Genomic DNA, 10,329 nt, shown 5'->3' with positions numbered 1-10,329 from the left:
ACAAAAACAAAAATAACTTTTTAGGTAAGGAAATTTTCCCCTGAAGGCTCAGGGTTTAATATATCAGTCAATATTCTAGAATAAGCGGCCACTGAAGTAAACGCTTATTCGTTTCGAGCATCTTTAATCTCAAAACATTTTAATAGCCTCTTGCAGTTCTGTTGACAAAGCCTGATTTTTATTCTATAGGTCATATGTTATTTTGACCAGAAGCGGGAACCTATAGGTGGCTGTTTTAGCCATCCCTAGCTATTTCCCTTTAAGGTTAACGTCACTGTGATTAATAACAAGAAACAGGAAAAGGATAAAATCTTACTTTGGTGATGAATCGTTCAAAGAAGACACGAAGTGATGAGCCAACCGGTTATTGATGGTAGCGGATGGGCAGGCGAGCTGACCTGATAACTTTTAGTGACTTCCGTTAACGTAAATCACTTTTAAGAGCTACGTGCTTCATGAAGTATTATCCCACGCGAATTCCTCAAAGCATTATTCGTCACCAGCACGCAAGAATTGCGTGTTTTGATTGTATTCAACGAAATCGTGGGGAAGCAAATCATTTCAGAGCGAAGGACGCCGATAACTATCCTTCCATCATGTTAAATTGCATTTTTTTTTTTACGGAGAAATAAATAACATTAGTCGAGGAGTTATCTCTATCATCTAGCTAAACTTTGGTGCATTCAAATCCAATTGCGCTAACGTAAGACATCTTCCATTGTATGAAAAACTTAACTATATTCGAAGTTTGATTAATTTTTTCTTTCGATCATAGCCTGGAGGACAGATCTACAATCTAAAAATATTTTTTTCCTCATTCCGTGGGCCTGTTGTGCGTGTTATGCCACTCTTTTGATTTTGCGTGTGATCTACATTAACAAACAGACGCGTGGTAACTTGGAATCTATTTCAATGGTCATGAAACATGTGCCTTTAGAAGAAGCTTTTTTTACCACTATTGATTGCAAAGTTCCCGTTTCGCCGCACGTTTTAAAAGTTTTCGAGATGGTTTTTCCTTTCCGTCCCTATTAAAATCGACTTGTAGGAGCTCAACATGAAAAATGATACTCGATTTGGAAAAAAAAGGTATACATTCATTTCTTAAAAGTGACAAAATCAGTTTTCGATCCTACAATACTTCCATTCACAAAAGCAATACGAATATAAAGGTAAATTTTGTCCGTAAATTTTCCTTAACAACGATTCACACGGAAGATGGTGAATTTCTTGACTGGGTCTCTTCCACGCAAGTAATTATGACATTGCTCGCTTCTACATAAGATATTTAGCATTTCTTGAAATAAAGCTTCTGTCTCTTGTCTTATTTTTTTCATCAAAACTTGACTGCTGAGTAAATATTTTGACAAAAGCTTCCATTTTCATAGGCATAAATTATTTAACTGTTCTTATCATACACAACGAATATTTAACAATTATTTCACGAGCGCGCCTTGGATATGAGATGATAGATAGCCAACGAGGCGCGTAGCGCCTCGTTGGCTATAATCATCTCATATCCAACAAGCACGAGTGGAATAATTGTTTTATTAAAAACGCTACATTAAATTATTAAATTTTATTACATTTTTAGCTCCCTTTCAATTTTAAGCTTATGCGTACGCTTACCATATCGTATTTTATGGTATATTGGCTCATATACCATAATGGCTAGGCCAATGAAAAGTCTTGAATTGCATTATCCAATGATCCAGTTTTTAATAAATGAAATTATTAAAAACTGGATCATTGGATAATGCAATTCAAGACTTTTTATTGGCTTAGCCATTATGAGATATGAGCCAATATACCATAATCTAATATCTGTACATTGTAACATCGGCTTTCTACTTACAAAATAAAGTCGAGAAGATTTGTGTAATATCTTGGGGGCGTTTTTTTTTAATAAAACAATTATTCCACTCGCGCTTGTTGGATATGAGATAATTATAGCCAACTCGGCGCTACGCGCCTCGTTGGCTATCTATCAATTCATATCCAACGCGCGCTCGTGGAATAATTGTTAATCATCATATTAGGGCTAGCTTGTAAAAAGACGATTCATCCTGCTATTGTATTTTTCGATTACGCAATTTCAAGATATTTGTTTCAAACATAACGACATTTTCAACGATTTTGAAATTTGTCTAAAAGTTATCAGCCGGTTTATGTCGTTTAGGTTTTACTCAAGCGGGAAACTTCGGCCGGTTCATCAAAGGAACTCATTTAGGAATGAATAGATGCACATACGACCACAAAAATCTTCGCTTAGGATCTTCCTGCCTGTTACGGTAGCACGACGGCATTGAGCATTGCCAGCTCCAGTAAAAAGGCACAGGAAGCGGACATTTTGCTGTTTTTTCTTTAACCTAATTTTAGGCCTTATCCCTTTTAAAGGGGTTCTTCTGGACAAATTTAATCACAAACTTTCTACCAACTGTCAGTTGAAGACGATCTTTTGGGTACGCTTTTAAAACCTAATAAATTTAAAAGTTCTGGTTAGCGTTTAGATTTTACTCAAGAATGAAGAATGAAGAGGAAGCTTTTCAAACACACTGTCATATGATTTGCATAAGACGTTTTCCTGGAGGGAAGGCAAATTTTTATTAACTAGTGAGGCCATTGCTATGCTGATACGCAATGTTAGCATCTTCACCTTTGGCAATTTTGGCAAAGAATATTTTATCTACCAGTTATCAATCAATCAATTTTAACGTTTGTCAATCTGAAGCTGCCATCAAGATAACAATCACCTAGTGAATTATTCAAAATATATCGGGCAAAACTAGCGAAACACAATTCAAAAAAAGAAAACTATGAAAGCTGGCATTTGCCAGAGCCTGTGCAAACGTTACTGTGGTAAAAACAGTCATAAGATACCCAGAATTTTAGCACATAACGTACAACCAAATCACATGGCTCACCCCAAAAAAAATTGTCAGACGTATTTTAATGACGTTTGGTGTCTCAGCAGCTCCTAGTGTGTCTCGCACTTACGTGTCACTTACCGCCGTTATCGTGAGTGTTTGGGTGCGGCAATCCGTCTTGAAGACAGTTTTTAACTGGGATTTCAACTTTTCAATCTGAAGCTTGACTCTGTCTCTAAGACCGTGTATTTACTTCTAAAAACGTCCTGGAAATTTCAACACATTTTTAGGCAGGCATAATGTCTACCTTGACGGCGTGATTCATTCCTCCGTTCGACTGAAAAACGCAGAAAGCTAATGTTACGCCTCAGTGCTCCGCAAATTCTCTGGTGTGTTTGGCCTGCCAGATATGTTTGTCTTGAGGGCATTCAGCTCGTACTACGCTCGATATCAACAAGGGATTGATTAAAGATTTCGAAAGATTTTATGCGAATTTGTCTCCGTGAACACCGTTAGCGGCAAGTTTAGGAAATTTTAAAATTAACAAATTTTTAGTTGCCTCTTTTAGCAATGCTTGATTATGAATGTAGTCTTTTCTACCTAAGGTTTATCTACTCGGTATACCTCGACAAGGTTGGTAAAGTAAATGTTTATATAATTTTCGCCATCTTTCAGTAAACGAAAAGGTTTATCTTGTCATTTCATTTTCGCCATCGATGCTTGCATGGAGCAGTGGTTAAGAATCAGTATTATGTTTTACAGTTAAAGATATATAAATCATGTTTGTAAGTAGCCGAATCACGAGGAATGTTCTTTCTAGGAGTGATGACTGTGACAAACTTGAAAACAACGATTCAAGTAATCTCTATGATAAAAAAGAACTTTTCAGAAATGAGGGCGATTTCATTTCTCTTTTCGCGAATGATCGTAGAGTAGATTCGCAAGCGAGACAAAACGTAGTCTCTCCCTTTCAAAATCTTTGTTGCAGCAATAAAATGGAAAGTGAGAGCAGCAATATTTGTACTATGAGTTAGTAAGTGCTACTTACGTTAGAATGTGGCAGGTGATAAAAAATTTGTCGGCTTCAACGTTCTGTGACAAAGCTAGAGAGAATTAAGCAATTAAGTAAGATAAGAAAAAAACGAAAGTAATACGAAAACATTTGACATTGTGCCTAATTTGACTACTTAAAGAGAACATAATTCTACTTATATGTGACAAATTTGACAAACAAGAACGTTACAGACAGGACTACGCGTTGGGAATTCAAGATGATAGGGTTATCGCAATAACTAGAAAAAGAAGGTAAAAATATTTATAACCTTACTTTGGGGACGACGAGTTGGAAAGAACAGTGAACGACCGAGGATTTTTAGTGGCAGCCTTCAGCGGATTCTACGACGACTTTTTAGATATCTTACATATTCTTATATCTAATAGTGCTTTATCATATACTTCCGAATATTCTGTGTAAACTGTTTATCAATGAGAAATTAAAAATAAAACAAAGACACCTTTGACGTAAATAGATGTGCAGCGTTTGATATACACCTACTTAAAAACAATATCGGTAAATATTATCGCACTTCGTGAATCTCATTTCAGCTAAAGACTTACCTAGCGACAGTTTTTCACCTTGTTACAACAGTCTTTTGAATTCCTAAATTTCTCTATTTGCCATGATGTATGGAAATTATGAACCAATCGCTGTGCGACTCAGAAAAAAACACCTTCCCAATTCACTTTACATAGATTTAGACGCGTTTTCGGAAAAGAAGTTCCGTTGTAGACATCGACTCGAAGATTCCAAATGACGTAATTAGGAAAAGGAGAGTCATTTTCTATTTGCGTTTCAGAAATAAGAACGCATGAAAAGGTATCATGGTACGATCTGCTGTTACACTTTTCGCTACAACTGTCTTAACATCTCTGGAACCGTCCGTTGTTGTTGAAAACTCTGCGAATAAACAGTTTCATAGGAAATTTGAAACTTCACAAGAATTTCACTTCCTTTGCGTGCACTTTCCGTTAAGTTCGCATGGCGATCTTCCCGACAACAAAGTTTTTAATAATCCTAAAATTTCCGCATCTGATTATGACTACAATGTTCGCTTGTGATCGCGTTCCAAGATTTCCGTTTCAAAATCGACTATCGTGTCAATGATGGTGTTTACCAGATGTTACTATCATAGAGATTTGTAGAAATTTAGATTGCAACTTCAGTAATGAGCTAGACTTGGGATATAATATAAAGTTCACACAGCAACCAGGTGGACAATCAGACATGGTTTGATGCTATTCTGATTTAGAGATTTAATAAATGTAACCGGGGAAATCACAATTCATCGACCCAACGTTTCGACACTGTCTAGTGCCTTCATCGGGGGTGATATGATCGTTGCAAGAAGAGCTCCTTTACCTGCCCACTAATTTGCTGCCCTTTTTTCTTACGAGGTGTAAATAGGCGTCAGTTAGTGAGTCGCCATCATCACGATTTAAAGGAGTGTGGGCCAAGCTTCCAAACGAAGGCGTTGGTGGTAGCGGCGTTTAGTGTCGATAATTTTAGAATTATAATTATAGATTTCGGTGTAGAATCTTGTGGCTTTCAGGGTTGATATCTAATGGGAATATGCAAAATAAGTCTTTGAATCATTTTCTAACGATTGGGTTCAGACAATGAGGGTCGTAACATTTCGACAGATGTACTGCCAGTCCGGAAACCACGAAAAACGGACATCCATGTATCATTTTATTAATGACAAACAAGCTATTCTTTTTCAACGAAAACATTCGAATTGATTAACGATACTTCTTTCCATGAGACTAAACCACAAATGCAGGAATTGAATGTTCGTTACAAAAGAGAAAGTAGGGACCTTTAGGGCAGTCAGGACAGCTTTAACGAGGAAGACTTCAAGTTAGAATCATACTAGAAGCTGGAGGTATATTAATATTGCGAGGTAGCCGCTAACTATTTGGCTCTCTATCAAGGACGCGATACCGTTTAAGAAACCCGAGTTTTATCTGCCCGATATTTTCTTACAATTTTATCACTATTATTTTTTTAAACAAATTTTGCCAACTTTGCACATGTAAAGGCTGTTAAGAATAGCATGTGATGCAAAATTTATTCCATCACCATTAATGAAACACACTCTATCAATGTTTAATCACAGGCTAGGCCAACAAAGATGTTATGCGGTAGGCGATTCTAGTCCAGCAACAAGCAAATGGAAAAGAAACTATTATAGCAGACTAGCTGCTATAAAATATGGGCTTTGTTATAGGCAAGCTTTGGAGGGTCGCATGTTTCCTTTATAAAGGCATATGTCTGGCATGAGCCTTCCAGTTTCACTGCTGTGATCTGAAGTATCTTCTTCAGTTGAAGTATCTTCTTAAAACCACCCGATCAGATTCAATACCGGATCAATTTACACGGCAAACGAAAGTAATCTCACTTAGTGTTATGGAATCGAGCTTCGAATAATAGCTCCAGTCTGCCGACAATAACATTAACAACCTTTACTACTTGGTACTGGCGATCGAGTCCTAGTTTGCAATTACGAAGTCTATTTAGTCGGGAAACTTTGCGTGGTAGTCGCGTGGTAGTTTTACGAGACAAACAATTCTAGAACATCTTTCGCATCTCCTGATTTTCTAAAAACTTTCAGAAACTTTAAGAGTCCAGTACGTTTATAGTACTCCATAACACAGTTTTTGACGTGATCCTGCTATTCGAGCATTACATCATAGTAACAATTGTGAAGACAATTTGGTTGTACGTTTGCACCCAACAAACAGGTAACTGGTGAGTAGGAGTTTCCGGCTCGAGGCGTGGCCGTATGTAGATCTGGCCACGTGAATATTAATGTTCCCAAAACTTCTAAATTTAGTACCTATTATCATACTTTCGATGAACACGCTGCTGAAGCAAAATCAAATTTTTACAAAGCAATGAATCGCAGTAGTTTACTTGTTCTAGAAAAAGAAGTTTCCTTTGTTACACTCGATGGATGAAGTGTCATTAGCGAGCACGAATATTTATCAAATATATTGAATAATGAACATGTTTACGTATCAAAAGTCAATGTTGAATATTCATTTCTGCGAAAGTCCGGAGAGGGTTTCCAAATGGCTCAGGAAAGAGGAAAGCTGATGACCTACAGTTTTTTCTTCTTCGCGTTTAGAGGGAAGGATCTCTTTTCATCTGTTGGATTTATCTTTGAATTATGTTACTGGGAAAGGAAAACAATCTCTCAAAATAGCATGTGTTTACGAGAAATAAATGTAAGCAAATTATCGTGAAGCAAATGATACCAGATCCCATCTCTACTGTTCTACGCCGGGGAACAGCGTATCCCTGTCTGCCGCTAAGGAAACTGCTTGGAATCTGAATTAACGCTTGAAAAGGAGAGTTGAATATATTTCTTGCCAAAAAATTTTCATTTAACAAAAGTTGTTTTAATTGAGGCTGCAACGTTGTGTTCCATTCTGTGCTGTCCAGTTGACTTTTCGTGTTAGAGTGGGGTCTGGTGCAGGGTATACTAGCAACGAGAAGCATAAGGAGAATTTCGAGATCAATCTCAGCTCCTTGGCATAACCTACAGCTTTTCGAGCACGAGTTTCATCTCACAGTCCTACATTATAAGACTAAGTAGGAGGATTTTTATGAATCTCATTTTGCGATGGCGTGCGAAATCTAGCATCTGCCACCGATCTTGAATAGAGTGAGAGTGTGACCTGCAAGGGTTACAGGGGAAGCCAAGAGCTCTAGGAGCCAACTCGAACGCACTGCCCAAGCGCACAAACTTATAATAAGACGAAAACAACGTGTCGATCCACAGAAAATTTTTAATATAGTAGTAGTGATATAGCAGTGATAGCAGTTGTGATAACTAATTGCGGCGCGAACTAAATGGCAATAACAAAGAAACCATATTGTACTCTCTGTTATACTATATATATCTTCTAACAAACTTATGGAAATCACTTTGGTTATAATGAAATATATGAAGTTGATGTATTTTGAACTGCGGTATTAGATACGTATGATGCACGATCCTCGCAGTAGATAGCGCTATTTAAGCAATAGCGAAAATCAGACCTGAAAAAAATCAGGCCTGTACGGGAGTCGAACCACTGACCTCTGCGATACAAGTGCAGCGCTCTACCAATTGAGCTAACAAGCCAACTGGGAGCAGGCCGTTAAGTTGATTCGTAATAAATCCGTGAAAGTGATAAATCAGATACAATGAGATATATGAATATATGGCTTGTAGCTCAATTGTAAATTGTACAGGCCTGATTTTTTTCAGGTCTGATTTTCGCTTTTGCTTAAATAGCGCTATCTACTGCAAGGATCGTGTATCATATGTATCTAATACCGCAGTTCAAATATATGAACTTCATATATTTCATTGTATCTGATTTATCACTTTCACGGGTTTATTACGAATCAACTCAACGGCCTGCTCCCAGTTGGCTTGTTAGCTCAATTGGTAGAGCGCTGCACTAGTATCGCAGAGGTCAGTGGTTCGAATCCCGTACAGGCCTGATTTTTTTCAGGTCTGATTTTCGCTTTTGCTTAAATAGCGCTATCTACTGCAAGGATCGTGTATCAAATGTATCTAATACCGCAGTTCAAATATATGAACTTCATATATTTCATTGTATCTGATTTATCACTTTCACGGGTTTATTACGAATCAACTCAACGGCCTGCTCCCAGTTGGCTTGTTAGCTCAATTGGTAGAGCGCTGCACTAGTATCGCAGAGGTCAGTGGTTCGAATCCCGTACAGGCCTGATTTTTTTCAGGTCTGATTTTCGCTTTTGCTTAAATAGCGCTATCTACTGCGAGGATCGTGTATCATATGTAAATAATAATAATAATAATAATCATAATAAAAAAGTGAGTTTCATTGAAAATGCTTTCGTGTAAAACAAATAGAGCTGTTTGGGAAATTAAAGTAGCAGTTGTAGTAACAAGTACAAGCAAACGTACCAAAGACAAGTAATGGAGATCTACAATCGATTAATATCAATAAAGACTTAATTAAAGATAAATTGTAAATGAACCAATCATGTTGGACAGTCTCAAATACAAACAAGTCACAATTTCTTCGATTTCCACTCCCTTTATAAACATCACGATTATATGAGCTTAAGTCAGGCGTTATTCTGTTCATGAGAGATAACTTGTAGATAAAACTGCAAGTATATGAAATGAACAAATGTTTTCCTATTTTAATTTGGATATTTCAACAAAGTTGAAATGGTAAATTGGCAACCGTAACGATTACAAAAGCTGATGTTTCGAGCGTTACAGACACCTGTTCTTAAAGGCACAGAAAATTAGAAAGGTGGAATGGCGAAAAATCAGTCTAGAAAAGTAAATTCTCAACGAAGCGAATGATTTCAAAAATGAAAAGGCACCGCACGTCGGCGCAAAGTGAGTGTGAATATTTTCACAACTCAATAATTACGTGTATTGCTTCATGCTAGTAACACTTAAAAATCCAACCAGTCTTCAGACTCGCCGGAAAATTATCTTACAGAACTAATCTCTTGCTTTGTCTGGAAAACTATCGCTGTTTTTGACAATTCTGAAGGCGAGGGCGACTGACGAACCACGATCGCACTTCGTAACGACGGCCAGCTTAAGTCAGCAAACAGCACAAAACTCCAAACAAAATGACTCCCCTCTACCGCTATTCGTTAAGAAGTGGTTTTAGTATTAAAAAGCCATTCAAAGGATCAACCATAATAAACAAGGTGAAGTATCATGGATATTTTCCGACTTAAAACCATGCAAAATGCCGATGTTTTCATCGAACTCAGTCCACAAACACATGCAAGCGCTTGGCAGCCTAATGTTGATGACCACTGACCACTGTGACGTCACCAAAACCTATTTCCGCGGTGTCGGTAGCGTGTATTTAGCTGAAAAGTAGCTGTAGAGCATACCACGCTTATTGAAAGGCATCAGAAATAAGACTCTCCATCGAAATTTCTTTTTCAGTCATCTGCAATCTCTGTTCTCGCAAATTCACTTCTCTAACCTGTCTTCTCCGACTCTAAATGACCGTCGTATGCTACGGAATTCACCATATAAATCGAACAGAATTTTCGGAGAGAGTTGACTAGAGTTGATTAATAAGTGTAAGTAAGAGGCTCTTCGACTTACTGCGAATTCTATAGTGCCACTATTGGCAAAGAGGATCGGGCACGCTGGCCAACTGACTATGGAAGACTGAATATTTTGCTGTCACAACAGTAGCCAGTACCTTCGTCTCATCCCATGGCAAAACATTCCCAAAACGGACGAAATCGCCCAAAATCACGTTCGAAACTCAACGAGTGAGAGCGTTTTACTGACCTTACGAGTAAAATGTTCAAACTTTGGAATAAACAACAGCCAAAAAGATCTTGGAAGCGGAACAGAATTATGGAAAATCAACGAAAACA

The sequence above is a fragment of the Stylophora pistillata genome, chromosome 1 (genome assembly GCF_964205215.1).
Source record: "Stylophora pistillata chromosome 1, jaStyPist1.2, whole genome shotgun sequence".
Classification (NCBI taxonomy): Eukaryota; Metazoa; Cnidaria; class Anthozoa; order Scleractinia; family Pocilloporidae; genus Stylophora; species Stylophora pistillata.
The sequence above is the reverse complement of the archived record's forward strand: the minus strand, read 5'-3'. Positions refer to the sequence as shown.